The sequence below is a fragment of the Myotis daubentonii genome, chromosome 10 (genome assembly GCF_963259705.1).
Source record: "Myotis daubentonii chromosome 10, mMyoDau2.1, whole genome shotgun sequence".
Taxonomy (NCBI): domain Eukaryota; kingdom Metazoa; phylum Chordata; class Mammalia; order Chiroptera; family Vespertilionidae; genus Myotis; species Myotis daubentonii.
The window spans coordinates 16,135,377-16,151,242 of NC_081849.1; the positions used below are offsets into that span (position 1 = coordinate 16,135,377).

The 15,866-nt window shown below is 39.4% G+C and overlaps 1 protein-coding gene and 1 pseudogene across 1 annotated transcript in view; one reads left to right on the plus strand and one right to left on the minus strand.

Moving 5' to 3' along the window:
* Positions 1-15,866, plus strand: part of KCND2 (potassium voltage-gated channel subfamily D member 2) — a 533,766-nt gene that overhangs the window by 446,375 nt on the left and 71,525 nt on the right. The window lies entirely within an intron of this gene.
* On the minus strand, positions 8,464-11,942 carry LOC132211266 (protein Churchill-like; annotated as a pseudogene).

Here is a 15,866-nt window from a genome sequence, read left to right on the forward strand (position 1 = left end):
AGGTTGCTTGAAGAAGAAGAAATAGAGAGGGCGGTACATAGGTATAAAGGAAAAATGGCAATAAGTATTTATCAATAATGACCTTAAATGTAAATAGCTTAAATGCTCTAATCAAAAGACATAAGATAGATGAGAGGATAAGAAAACATGACCCAAACATATGCAATCTACAAGAGGTCTACCTCAGAACAAAAGATTCACACAGGCTGAACGTGAAGAATGGGGAAAATTTCCCATGCAAATGGAAACAAACAAACAAACAAAATAAGCTAGGGTAGCAATACTCATATCTGACAAAAGAGACTTCAAAACCAAGACCATAACAGAGACAAACAAGGTCACTACATAATATTAAAAGGATTGTTCCAACAAGAGGATATAATCCTGGTAAACTTATGGATCCAATATAGGAGCACCTAAACATGGAAAGAAAATCTTTATGGACTTTAAAGGGGAGATTGACAAAATACAGTCATAGAAGGGGATTTTAATACCCCACTTTCATCAATGGATATATCTTCCAGACAAAAAAATCAATAAGGAAACAGCAACCTTACATGAAAAACTAGATCAGACGTGTTTAATTGCTATTTAGGGAATATTTAATCCCAAAGTAGCAAAATATACCTTCTTCTCAAGTGTACATGGAACATTCTCAAAGATAGACTGCATGTTAGGACACCAAATAAGTCTTAACAAATTCAAGAAGATTGAAATCATACAAGCATCTTCTCTGATCACCATGGGATGATATTAAAATTCAACTACAATGAAAACACTCATCAACATTCAAACACATGGAGGCTAAACCATGTTATTAAACAATGAATGGGTTACCAATGAGTTCAAAAAAGAAATAAAAATTTACATAAAAACAAATGAAAATGAACACACAACAACCCAAAATATATGAGACACAGTGAAAGCAGTCCTGAGAGGGAAGTTCATAGCATTACATGTTTACTTCAAGAAGCAAGAAAAATCTCAAATAAACAATCTAATGTTATACATAAAAGATCTAGAAAAAGGACAACCAAAGAGCTCAGAGTAAGTAGAAGGGAGGAAACAATAAAGATCCGAGCAGAAATAAATGACATAGAAACTAAAAAAATAATACAAAAGATCAATGAAAACAAGAGGCGGTTCTTTGAAAAGATAAACAAGATTGACAAACCTTTAACCAGACACATCAAGAAAAAAAGAGAGAAGGCACAAGTAAATAAAATCAGAAATGAATGAGGAGAAGTAACAACTGACGTCACAGAAATACAAAGAATTTTAAGAAAAATACTATCAATAACTATATGCCAACAAATTGGACAACCATGGAAAATAGTTAAATTCCTAGAAACATACAATCTACCAAAACTGAATCAAGAAGACTAAAAAAAAAAAAAAACCTGAATAGATTGATTACAACAAATGAAATTGGAGCAGTAAAAAACAAAATAAAATTTTAAAAACTCCCAGCATACAAATGCCTGGACCGGATGGATCCACAGGCAAGGTTTACCAAATATTCAAAAAAAAGAACTAACACCTATCCTCTTCAAACTATTCCAAAAAATTAAAAGAGGAAAGAAGACATCTACACTCTTTTTACAACTCCTCTGGTTTTGGAGTTAGGATAACTCCACTACAAAGAAAGAAAATTATAAGCCAATATCTCTGATAAACATAGATGCTAAAATAAATATCAACAAAATATTAGCAAACCGGATCCTGCAATACATTAAAACGATTGCACACCATGATCAAGTGAGACTTATTCCAGGGATGCAAGAGTGATACAGTATTCACAAATCAATAAGTGCGATACATCACATAGACAAAGTAAAAGATAAAAATCACATGATCAGATTCAGAAAAAGCATTCAATAAAATCCAGTACCTATTTATATTAAAACTCTCATCAAAGTGAGAATAGAGGGGTCATACTTCAACATAATAAAGTATATATATGAAAAACCTATAGCCAACATCATACACAATGGGCAAAAATTAAAAGCATTTCCCTTAAGATCAGGAACAAGGCAGGGAGGTCCACTTTCACTACTCTTATTCAACAAGTATTGGAAGTCCAAGACATAGAGATCAGAGAAGAAGAAAAAATTAAAGGCATCCAAATTGTAAGGAAGGAAATAAAAGTGTCATTATTTGCAGACAACATGATATTGTACATAGAAAATACTAAAAATTCCACCAAAAAAAACTACTAGATTTAACAAATAAATATAGCGAAGTAGCAGGATACAAAACTAGATATTCAGAAATTGGTGACACTTTTAAACACAAGTAACGAACTATCAGAAAGAGACACTGTGAAAACAACCCTATTTACCATTGCAACAACAAATAATGTACCTAGGAGTAAATTTAGCCATGGAGGTAAAAGACATGTACTCAAAAAACTATAGTCCCAGTCAGCGTGCCTCAGTGCTTGAGCATCAACCTGTGAACCAGGAGGTTTGATTCCCAGTCAGGGCACATGTCCCGGATGCAGGTTCCATTCCCAGTGTGGGGCATGCAGGAGGCAGCTGATCAATGATTCTCTTTCATCATTGATGTCTCTCTCTCTCTCCCTCTCCCTTCCTCTCTGAAATCAATAAAAATATATTTTATAAAACTATAGGACACATAGCCCATGGACACAGACAATAGGGTAGTAAAGACCTGAGGAGTGTAGATGCTGGGAGGAGGCGAGTAAAAGGGGGAAAATAGGAGATATCTGTAATACCAATCACAATAAAACACATATTTAAAAAATAAATAAAAAGCAACATCAGAGGTAGGGAAGACACATCCTATTGTTTCTGAACAATGTATTCTTTCTTTACATCTCCCTTTCACACCTCTCCTAATACCAGTTGATAGGTAAAAGTTGCACTTGCACTCATTTCCTTTAATTATACAAAATCTTATACTTGAACTTAAGAGCTCTACTGTTGGCTGAAATAGAGGACTCTGCTTTAAAAAAAAAAACACAACAACACTCTAAGACATTGAAGAAAAAATTAAGGAAGATACAAATTAGAAGCATCTACCATGTTCATGGATTGGAAGAATTAACATCATTAAATTGTCCATCCTACCCAAAGCAATCTATAGATTCAACACAATCCCTATTAAAATACAAACAGCATATTTCACAGATCTAGAAAACATACTCCAAAAATTTATATGGAACCACAAAAGACCCCGAATAACCTCAGCAATTTTGAGAAAGGAGAACAGAGTTAGAAGAATCACAATACCTGATTTCAAACTATACTAGAAGGCCATTATAATCAAAACAGGCTGGTACTGGCATTATACTAGTAGATCAATGCAATAGAACAGAGAGCCCAGAAATCGACCCATACTTTTAGGTCAATTAATATTTGACAAAGGAGGCAAGAGCATACAATGAGGAAAAGGCAGTCTCTTCAATAAATGGCATTGGGAAAACTGGACAGATACATGCCAAAAAACGAAACTAGACCACCAACTTACACCATACACAAGAATAAACTCAAAATGGATAAAAGATTTAAATGTAAGTCGTGAAACCATAAAAATACTAGAAGAAAACATAGGCAGTAAAATCTCAGACATCTCTCATAACAATATTTTTGTTGCTATTATCTCCTTGGGTAAGGGAAACTAAGGAAAAACTAAACAAATGGGACTATATCAAAATTAAAAGCTTCTGCACAACAGAAGAAACCATAAACAAAATGAAAAGGAGCCCACTGTATGGGAGCACATATTTGCCAATGAGACATCTGATAAGAGGTTAATTTTCAAAATATATCAAGAACTTATACAACTCAACACCAAGAAAACAAACAATCCACTTAAAATTGGGCAAAGGAATTGAATAAACACTTCTCCAAAGTGGACATGCAGATGGCCAAGAGACATATGAAGAAATGTTCAATGTCACTAATCATCAGAGAGATACAAATTAAAACAACAATGAGGTATCACCTCACACTTGCCAGATTGGCTCCTATCAACAAATCAAAAACAGTAGGTACTGGCGAGAACGTGGAGGAAAGGGAACCCTAGTGCCTTGTTGGTGGGAATTCAGCCTGGTGTAGCATAGTAGAAAACAGTATGGAATGTCCTCAAAAAAAGTTAAAAATGGAACTACCTTTTGACCCAGTGATCCCACTTTTGGGAATATATCCTAAGAATCCCAAAACACTATTTGAAAGAATAGATGCACCTCTATGTTAATAGCAGCACTATTCACAATAGCCAAGGTCTGGAAACAGACCAAGTGCCCATCAATAGATGAGTAGATAAAAAATCTGTGGTGCATTTGCACAATGGAATACCTCACAGCCATAAAAATGAAGAAAATCTTGCCTTTTATGACAGCATGGATGGACCTGGAGAGTATTATGCCAAATGAAAGAAGCCAGTCAGAGAAAGACAAATACCATATGATCTTATATATATGTGGAATCTAATATTCAAAATAGACAGACAAAATAGAAATAGAGTCATGGATACACAGAAGAGACTGAAAGCTGTCAGAGGGGTTGGGGAGTGGGGGACTGGATGAAAGAAGGTGAAGGGATTAGTGAAAGAACCCATAGACACAGACTGCCGTGTGGTGGTGGCCGGAGGGAAGGAAGGGCGGGGGCTGGGTGGAGATGGGCAAAGGGTGTGGGGGAATGGGGCCATCTGCAATAGTACCAACAATAAAAATAAAGTTTAAAAATTAGCAATCTTTCAGATAAACATTTTTTAAAGTGTTTGTTTGACAGGAATAAAAATAAATTAAATCTAGGACTGTGAGTTGAAATAGAATGTAAAATAGTTTAAGATCCCTATGGTGTACTGTTCTTTCTATTAGACATCAATATATACAAAAAGCACAAAGACTTCATGGAACCCGTCAAAAAATTACCCCAGCTCCCCACTAATATCATAAACACTGGTCCTGCTGATCAGCCATTTAAATGGGTATTGAATGACACAGCAGTCTTTCACTGTTATACAGCTAGAGCTAAGGAAAACTTCAGAGAAGAAGCAATGAACTAGATTATGTCATTGGGAAATGTGGCTGTAACATGGATCATTCAAGACTTGTTAGCTATATGTAACACAATGCCCAATTAAAAGTACTCAAAGAAATAGTTGTTTATTGTCTCTCTCAATAAGAACTCTGGAGTTCGGCAGTCCCATGGTTGATGTAGTAGCTTATGATGTTTGTTCCACTATTCTGCTCCACCATCATTTGGTATGTTGGTGATAATGCTGCTTAAGGTTTTAAGATGACCATAGCAGTGGTAAGGATCATGTCTTCATAGAGCAACTTTCAAATGAATAAAGAAGTCAGTCTTTTCATGTGTCAGAGACTTTCAGCAGACTCTCCAGCTATCTTGTTGGCCAAAACTGCTTCATTATCCAATTCACAAATCACTTGTTGTCAAAGACAAATGGGGTTCCCGTGACTGACTTAAAGAACAAAATGGTTTAGCCCAGCAGGCATGGCTCAGTTGGTTGAGCATCATCGCATGCACCAGGAGGTCGCCAGTTTGATTCCAGGTCAGGGCACATGCCTGGGTTGCAGGTTTAGTTCCCAGTAAGGGGTGTGCAGGAGGCAGCTAATCAATGTTTCTCTCTCAACAATGTTTCTATCTCTCTCTCCCTCTCCCTTCCTCTGTCTGAAATCAATAAAAACATACTTTAAAAAGAATATAATTATCTCTTAAAACACTAGTTGGGTGGCCTTTATTTGGAGAATAATATTATCCCATGCCTGAGAAAAATTGGCCTTCTTTAGGAAAGAAGAAGGGATATGACTATGGAAAAAGAAAACACCAATATCTGCCACAAAATTATATACGACATTTTTTCACCTGAAAAACCTGATAAACTTCTGACTTTTAACCAATTCTGAAAGCAGAGAGGCTAACTGAGGAAATTACTCCCTTCTCCCAGCAATCTGAGGCAAGTTCATATCAAACACCAAGCAGGGTGCCTGTCTCTCAGTGCCTGTGTGATGAATCAATGAGAAGGGCCTGCAATTGTTGCTTCGCTTTCTCTAGTAATGATCTTGCAAATGGAGATGACTCTTTGGCATTTCTTAAGCAAGTCAGCATGGGGACACACTAGTGATGCTGACTGTCCTAGAGACTGTAGGGTCCAGTACTGAACGAGGTCAGGGGAACTCAGAAGTCTTTTATTCTCTCCGAAAAGGAATAACAACAAGACAACTCATTGAAAAGATGCTAGTAGTATTGTTATAGTCAGTGCAAGAAGCAAACACTCAAAACAAATGTAAGTGTTATGTTTTATAAGATACTTAGTAAAAGGGATAATTATTTAAAGTATAAAAATGATACTACAACAGGCATATGTTATATGTACAATTTGAATGTGTATAACACAATTAGAACATTCTATACTCAGAGAGAAAAGATGATTAAGGAGCATGAAAATTTTGAGGATAGCTCTGTAAATCAATGACCAGACCAGATATGCATACTTATTGACAAAAGCAAGTTCTAATACAGAAACTTAAATAAGGTAGAGGAGAACTCTGACTAATCAAAATATTATTCCCTTCTGGCATTTATTGAAGAAGAAAAATAAACTAGAAGTGGAAATAACATTTCAGAGATTCAACAGACTTGAGTTCTGAGAGATTAAATGCAGGTGGAGTAATGAATGATAAGAATAGTGGAGTAAACCTAGCTGATTCTATCGCAGCTTGTATAAGATAACCTGTTCTTTCGCTTTTTATTTTATTGTCTTTTCTGGCTTCTTATTTGAGCCATTGGGATAATAGGGGCCCTCTCCAAATCCAGCCTTTATGTAGTTAAAATCTTGCATAACAAAAGGCTAATATACAAATGACCAAATGGTGGAATGACTGGTCACTATGATGCGTGCTGACCACCAGGGGGCAGACACTCAACGCAGGAGCTGCCCCCTGGTGGTCAGTGTGCTCCCACAGGGGGAGTGCCGCTCAGCCAGAAGCCAGGCTCACAGCTGGCAAGCACAGTGACAGTGGTGGGAACCTCTCCCGCCTCCGTGGCAATGCTAAGGATGTCCGACTGATGGCTTAGGCCCCCTAAGCCATCAGTAGGACATCCCCCCAGGGCTCCAGGACTGTGAGAGGGCACAGGCCAGGCTAAGAGGACCCCCCCCCAAATTTTGTGCACCGGGCCTCTAGTAGTAATATAAAAAAATGGAGTACTTCATCATCACCTAAAAGCAAGGGATTACTACTGATTTACTAGAAAGCCTTTCTCAAGATAAGGCCAAATTTTGTACAAAGGATTGAACTCTTTGTGTGCATGCTAACATGGAGTAGCCTTACACCTGGAACCCTCAAATATAGCAAGTTCACCTTTGCTAATATATATATTTTTTATTTTATTTTTTTTGGGGGGGAAGGGTCAAAAGATCTTCATTCTTTTAGATCCAGAGAAAAATTCTAGAAGATAAAAAAGAAAGTATCACAAAACATAGCATGATGTTGGTAAAATAATAATAAAACATATGGATAGGATTTTATGTTTTAAATTTTTGTAGTATATTTAGTTCAAAATAGATAATAATTATACATCTTGCAATAGACGAAGATATCAGTAGAGGCACATGAAATTGTACTCTTGAGCTCCAAATGACTAAGTTGGAAGCATTCAAACTCCAAAAAGGGACCATTCAGAGGCTGTAACGGGCTTAGTGCTATTTAAAGTAATGAAGCACTTTCTCTACTTTCTGGATTCATTTCACCACATGATTTCCTCAGCAGGTCAGATATAGATTTGCAGTAAGTGGGAAATATTTTCCAGGAATAAAACAACTGATTCCTGAGGAGCAGCTAACTTAGCTTTTCCAAATAATAACGTTTTTATTATTATTTTGGTCTGACATGCCTTGGTTTCTCAGAAGGTGGTCACTGATGTTCTCAAACTCTCCCTGATCTTGCCAGACCCTCTACTTCGTGTGCACTGAGCACTCCTGAGAGGCAGTGACTACCAGCTGTGTGACCCTGAGTGAGCTACTCAACTTCCTGCGCTTAGTCTCTTTGGCTCTAAAAGATTAATAATAGTACCTGCCTCATGCAGCTCTGAATGAGGAATAAATCAGTGCTTTTTAAAAAAAGGCCTTGGCACAAAGTAGGTACTCAATAAACCTCAGCCTTTATTCCCCCTGTTATACAACAAAGCTTTCCCCTGGTGTCAATAATGATCGTTTTGTTCACCTTCTTTTTTTTCTTACAAGCAAAGCCCTAGTTCAGAATGCCTAAGTCTCTTAGATCTGAAGAGGAAATAATTTCCTTTCTAATGCCCAACCCTTTTAAGTTTGGTCTCACAATGAGAAGAACTAACTGAAGCCATCTCATTTGTATCTAGTTCTTTCTATGCTTCCCAGAGCATTTTACATTCATTATTCATTTGGATCTCTCAATAATACTGTACAGGATATACAATATCAATTCTTATTAGGCCAATATTTAAAAAAGGGGACAATAAAAAAGAGAGTAATGCTTTGCTTAATGGTTGTGCTGCTACCGAATGGCAGAGGGGCCTAAATGCCAGAGTTTAGAACACCCAGTGTTCTTCCAGCTATGCAAGTTAAGATAGTCCGATTCCTCTGGGGCAGATGAAACCGTTCTATTTATATTAACAAAAGTCCACACTGTATTCAGATTTCCCCAGTTTTCCCCAAATGTCCTTTTTCTGGCGTACGATCCCATTCAGGATATGACATTACATTCAGTAGTCGTTGACTTACTTACTTTGAGTAAACCAGTTTCTCAGACGTCCTTATCTTTGATGACCTGACAGTTCTGAGGCGCACTGGTCAGGTGTTGTGTAGAATGTCTCTGAACTGGGATTTGTTTGATGTTTTTCTAATGATGAGCCTGGAGTTATGGTTTTGGGGGAGGATACTACAAAGGTAAAGTCCATTCTCATCACATCATGCTATACACATGGCCTATCACCAATGACGTTAACCTTGATCCAGGCTCGTGTTTGTCCCCTTGCAATACTATACTCTGGCGGGAAGTCAACACACACACTCACACTTAAGGAGCGGGGAATATCTACACACATTATTTGAAAATCTTTTGCATGGGAGTTTTCCTATCGTAATGTATATATTTCCTTATTCAATCATTTATTTATGTCAGTATGGATTCATGAATATTTATTTTATAGTTTGGGTAATAATCCAATGCTACTTAATTTTTTACTTGAATTGTTCCAGCTTTGGTTACTGGGAGCTCCTTCAGTTGGCTCTTCTGTCCTTCTGGCATCCCCAACCATTGTGATTTTTTTCTGAGCACTTTCTTACTTTCTTTCCTTTCTTTCTTTTTTTTTTTTTTTTTTTTTTGTGTGTGTGTGTGTGTGTATGTGGCGCAAGATGCTCCAGGCTCATCTTGCGTATTTATAGCCCTAGTCCTAGAGTAAGTCATTTCTCCAAGGAGCCCTGGTTCCTTTTATTGGAACCAAGATCTGGGCACTAGGTTCTCCCATTCTAATTATTTTTTAGCCACACAGCACTAACAAAGATGCTTCATTCTGGCTGCACCTGTGTGAACTGGGAACTCTGGCAGAAGAGCTCAGCTCCAGAGAACAGTAATCCCCCAAATTACTTCTTTTCTTTCAAAGAATAGGTCAGTCTAAGCAGAAACAGATAAGCAAATAATTTACATTAAAAACTAAGACGAACCATCAGGTTTGCAGTATTGCAACCAACACAACCTAGTTACAACAGAACTGCAGAAGGATGCTTAGGATATCAGAGTCATTTGTCGGGGGTCCTCAGGGAGAATACTGTTCTGTTCGTATCTTCAGCTTTGCCACATAACAAACACAGCATGGTGTGCTCCTGAAATTCATCCATGATACTGAATGTCTATTCATGCCTGGCTACTACGTGATGACAATTCTAACAGATGATCATAGGTAACTAGTTCTTCATCTTCCTCTTTCAAAGATTTGTTTGTGATTAGCATAAAATCCCACTTACTGCACACTGCACAGCCAGTAAAGTTCAGCAGGAAAGATCCATTCTCCAGGCAAATGTTACCCCTATTGGGATATTCCCTCTCCACACAGTCCCCACAAATGGCGATGCCATTAACAGAGAAGTGCTAAAATATATATTTTATTAAGTTCAAGATAGCACACTCATTTTAGTGTTCCGGGCCTCATGGTTTAAGCAACTGCATGTAAGTAGAAGTTATTTTCAAGGAGACAAAGAGTTATTTTAAAAGAAAATTACAAGAGGCTCTCCTGGAATAAGAGTTTATGTGAATTTCCTTCTTAGGTAATGAGAACTGCAGCAGATTGGTTAATATATTTCATCCTATTTTCACCAGCTTTCATTGGAAGAACTCAGAGCTTTTGCAAGATAAGCCAACTTTCAGCTACATAGGAAGTTACATATTCTGGGTAGACATCAAGTGTCTCTTGGTAGTTTCCATGGGTAGACACTGGTAAACCTTGAAGCTCAGAGCAAGTTACAGCAAGGCCCAGACACAGCACAGAAGAGTGCTGATAAAGGTAGTCTCTGGATATGGCTAAAGCAAGACTATGAGAAAGATGAACTCCCTCCCTCTACTATAGGGAAGATCACCCTTACAGATTTGGTTGTTAAAAATTGGGCAGTTACCCACCTACCTAAACACTAAGATCACATAAGCTCTTCTTCAATGACATTAAAACTGTCATAGTCCAATATATATACTAAAGGCCCATTGCATAAAATTTGTGCACTGGGGGGAAAGGGAGGGGTCCCTCAACCCAGCCTGTGCCCTCTTGCAGTCCAGCGGACCTAAGCTATCGGTTGAACATCCTTAGCACTGCTGCAGAGGTGGGAGAGGCTCCCACCACCACTGTTGCACTCGCCAGCCGTAAGCCCAGTTTCTGGCTGAGCGGTGCTCCCCCTGCATTGAACATCTGCCCCCTGGTAGTCAGTGTACGTCATAGCAACCAGTTGTGTCTTTTGGGTGATTTGCATATTAGCCTTTTATTATGTAGGATATATATATTCATGCAGGAGTCTGTCCAGGTTCTCGCAAATACTTATTTTCAGATTATATTTGACAATATGTGTATAATACTTGGAAGTTGATGTGATGATATCACATGCCAGAATTTGGAAGTCTGAGATAAATGCATGACCACAAAGATGAAGACAGAAATATCCAAATTCAAGTGTAGCCAACTCCTACTCTATGAGTATTTGACACTGCAGATTCTGGTTTCATTTAGCACCTCAGTGTCAAGTCCATATCTGCTGTTATGAAAGCAGTTTCATTTCTACTCCACAGCTTTATTTGAATCCTGATAAAATGTGCTTTGTTCTACATATGGGAATAAGCTTTTTGATAAAGCAATTTCTAAGAAATATACTGACCAAACAATTTTTCTTTAATTGAATTTATTGGAACGAAATTGGTTAATGAAATTATACACGTTTCAGATATACAATTCTATAGTACATTACCTGTATATTGTATTGTGTGTTTACCACCCCAAGTCGAATCTTCTTCCATCACCATTTATCCCTCCTTTGCTGTCTTTCATCTCCCCCTCCCCCTTCCTTCTGTCAATCACCATACTGATGTCTGTCCATGAGTCTTTCTTTTTTTCTTTGCCTAGAGCTCTCCCCTACGATGAAAAAGTAAAAAGCAATACCATTCCAATGGGAAGGGAACCTCTTTCTTCCCCTCTCCCTTCGTGGTCAAGAGTTGTCCTATCAGAATGACTTTCTGCCTTTCCTCTGAGTCCCTTATAAGGAAAAGAAGCAAGAATTCCTAGACCCTAAAGAGCATGTTCAAGAGACTGAAAAGATTAACCATTCCTCTCCTCCCGTAGTCATTCCTGCACAGTAAACAAAAAGTTAGAAAACTTCCTCTCCAAGAAAGGCCAAGAGATTAGTCCCTGAGGAGATAGATGGAGGATCTTTACCTCAAACATGTTTGCAGTTCTGGAGCTCCACATAAGAATATCTGGATTCCAAATGAAGATTGACTTGTAAATCATAATAAGCAATACACTAATCATGGTGTTTTCATAAGATTAAGGGCACAGCCCTGGCTGGTGTGGCTCAGTAGGTTGGGCAACATCCTTTGCACTTAAAGATTGCTGGTTGGATTCCCAGTCAAGGCACATACATGGGTTGTAGGCTTGATCTCTGGTAGGGGTTGTTTAGGAGGCAGCTGATTAGTGCTTCACTCTCACATCAATATTTCTTTTTCTCTCTCCCTTCCTCTCTCTCTAAAAATCAATTGTAAAAACCACCATATCTTTAGGTGAGGATTACAAAAAAAATTAAGGCCTGGCCCGTGTGGCTAAGTGGTGGAGTGTCAACCTATGAACCAGGAGGTCATGGATTTGATTCCTGGTAAGGGCATATGCCCAGTGTGGGACATGCAGGAGGCAGCTGATTAATGATTCTCTCTCATCATTGATGTTTCTATCTCTCTCTCCCTCTCCCCTTCCTCTCTGGAATCAATAAAAACATATCTTAAAAAATATTATGGGCACATAAATACATAATCTTTACAATTGGTGAGATTGGGATTGAAGTTTGCCTTTTAAAACATTTCACCTTTCTCAAACTTTATTTCTTTCAAAAGTATTTCTTTTGTCATTGAAGTTCAGTTCTTTAATCATACTATTAGCTATTATACTAATTTTTTTAATATTTCAAGGAAAACTATTTTAAATATAATAATGTTACATGCAATAAACATTAATATTTCAAGGAAAAAGATTCTAAATATAATATTACCAAAACTGTACTAACATTGTATAATATCACAAAAGTTGTAGGAAATATTAAAAATCTGCAAATAACAGGATTACTACTATTATATTCTAAAATATTTTTTCTCTGACTCTATTTTTGTTCATTAGTTTATATTGTTCATTATATTCCACAAATGAGTGAGATTACGTGATATTTATCTTTCTCCGACTGGCTTATTTCACTAAGGATAATGCTCTCCAGGTCCATCCATGCTGTTGCAAATGGTAAGAGTTCCTTCTTTTTTACAGCAGCGTAGTATTCCATTGTTTTCTAATCCACTCATCTGCTGATGGGCACTTAGGCTGTTTTCAAATCTTAGCTATGGTAAATTGTGCTGCTATGGCCATAGGGGTGAATATATCCTTTCTGATTGGTGTTTCTGATTATTATTTTTTTTCAATTGAATCTTTATTGTTCAGATTATTACATTAGTTACTCTATTTTTCCCACCATAACTCGCCTCCACCCAGTTCCCATCCCACCCTCCGCCCTCACTCCCCACCCACTGTCCTCATACATAGGTGCAGGATTATTGTCCAATCTCTTCCCTCACCCCCACACCCCTTCCCCCCCCCCAAGAATAGTCAGTCCATTCCCTTTCTATGTCCCTGATTCTATTACAATCACCGGTTCATACTGTTCATCAGATTATTTATTCACTTGATTTTTAGATTCCCTTGTTGATAGATGTGCATTTGTTGTTCATAATTTGTATCTTTACCTTTTCTTCTTCTTCCTCTTCTTAAAGGATACCTTTCAGCATTTCATATAATACTGGTTTGGTGGTGATGAACTCCTTTAGCTTTTTCTTATCTGTGAAGCTCTTTATCTGGCCTTCACTTCTGAATGATAGCTTTGCTGGATAAAGTAGTCTTGGTCGTAGGTTCTTGGTATTCATCACTTTGAATATTTCCTGCCACTCCCTTCTGGCCTGCAAAGTTTCTGTTGAGAAATCAGCTGACAGTCGTATGGGTACTCCCTTGTAGGTAACTGAGTTTCTTTCTCTTGCTGCTCTTAAGATTCTCTCTTTGTCTTTTGCTCTTGGCATTTTAATTATGATGTGTCTTGGTGTGGTCCTCTTTGGATTCCTTTTGTTTGGGGTTCTCTGCGCTTCCTGGACTTGGAAGTCTATTTCTTTCACCAGGTAGGGGAAGTTTTCTGTGATTATTTCTTCAAATAGGTTTTAAATATCTTGCTCTCTCTCATCTTCTGGCACCCCTATAATTCGGATGTTGGTACGCTTGAAGCTGTCCCAAAGGCTCCTTACACTATCTTCGTATTTTTGGATTCTTTTTTCATTTTGCTTTTCCGGTTGGGTGTTTTTTGCTTCTTTGTATTTCAAATCTTTGACTTGATTCTTGCGACCGTCTGGTCTGCTATTGGGAGTCTGTATAATATTTTTTATTTCAGTCCGTGTATTCTTAATTTCTAGTTGGTTCTTTATCACAACATCGAGGGTCTCATTAGATTTCTTGAGGATCTCACTACATTTATCGGCAGTCTCACCAGTCTTCTTGAAGATCTCACTACATTCATCAGCGATCTCACCAGTCTTTTCGAGGCCCTTATTAAATTTATCGGCGGCTTCTAGACAGTTCTTTAAAGACCTTAAAAGTGTGGTTTTGAACTCTATATCCAACAGTTTGCTTTCTTCCAATTCTGTTGTTTGTGTCCTGTTTCTTTGTCTCGGCATTTTTTATGCTTCGCTGTGTCGATAGAGTGCCTTTCTGTGCTAAGTGTCCCAATTACCTGAGGTAGACACTCTTGGTGCAGCCCCTTGTGGGCTTTGTGCACAGTCTTGTTGTAGTTAAGCCTTGATTGTTGTAATTATCACTGTGAGGAATTGACTTCCAGGCCAATTGGCTGTGAGAATCAGCTGTGTCTGCAGTGGGAGAACTTCTGTGCTGGAAACACCCCTCTGGGGCTAGACTTGCTTCGATGGGGCTTTGGTGCTCACTGAGTCTTCCCCCTGAGTGTGTCTTTTATGGTTCTAAGGAGCTGCAAACTGGATGGTCCCACTCTGACCTCTGGGCTTCCTGGATCCTGGATCTCTAGGGAGGTGCTAATCTAGCCTTTGCCTGAGGTTATCCAGCAAAAGTCTCCCTGCAGGGCTTGGGCGGGGTGGGTCCCACGGGATCAATAGGGTGGGGTTAGCAATTATGGCTGCTCTCAGTCTTGCCCTCAGAGTAATTGCTGCAAGCCCCATGGAGAGAAAGCTGCCCTAAGGTTCTGAGCGATGCCAGACAGTCCCGCTTCTCCCGTATGAGTCTGGGTCTCTAGCGACTCTCCTGGAACTGGAGCTCAGAGCCTGAGACTCCCTCCCGATTGAAAACGACAACCGCGCCCTCAGCCGCCAGCCCTCTCCGCATGCACTCCGCACCTTAGTATTTTACTTCAGCACTGTGCCTCCTTTGAGTCTCGGTATGTTTTTCTCTTTCCTCCTACTTGTAGAACTTCCACTCAGCCAGCCTTCCTGTGGTTCTGGATGATATCTGTTCCATCTTTTAGTTGTATTTTTGAAGTGGTTGCTCAAGGCAGCAAACTCCGGTGTTTACCTATGCCTCTATCTTGGTTTCTCCTCTGATTATTATTAATTACTAGGGGTCCGGTGCACGAAATTCGTGCACTGGCTGTGTCTGTGTGTGGGGGGGGGGGGAGAGTGTCCCTCAGCCCAGCCTGCCCCCTCTCACATACGGGGAGCCCTCAGGCGTTGACCCCCATCACCCTCCAATCGCAGGATCGGCCCCTTGCCCAGGCCTGACGCCTCTGACAGAGGTGTCAGGCCTGGGCAGGGGACCCCCAGACCCCTCCGATTGCTGGCTCTGCGCCTTGCCCAGGCCTGATGCCTCAGCCAGAGGCGTAGACCCCCATCACCCTCTGATCACCTGATCGTCCCCTTGCCTAGGCCTGACGCCTCCGCCAGAGGTGTCAGGCTTGGACAGGGGATCCCCATCTCCCCCCGATCACTGGCTCTGGCCCCCGCCCAGGCCTGAGGCCTCTGGCCCAGGAATCATGCCTGGGCAGGGGACCCCCATCTCCCTCTGATCGCTTGCTCCACCCCCCGCCCAAGCCTGACGCCTCTGACCCAG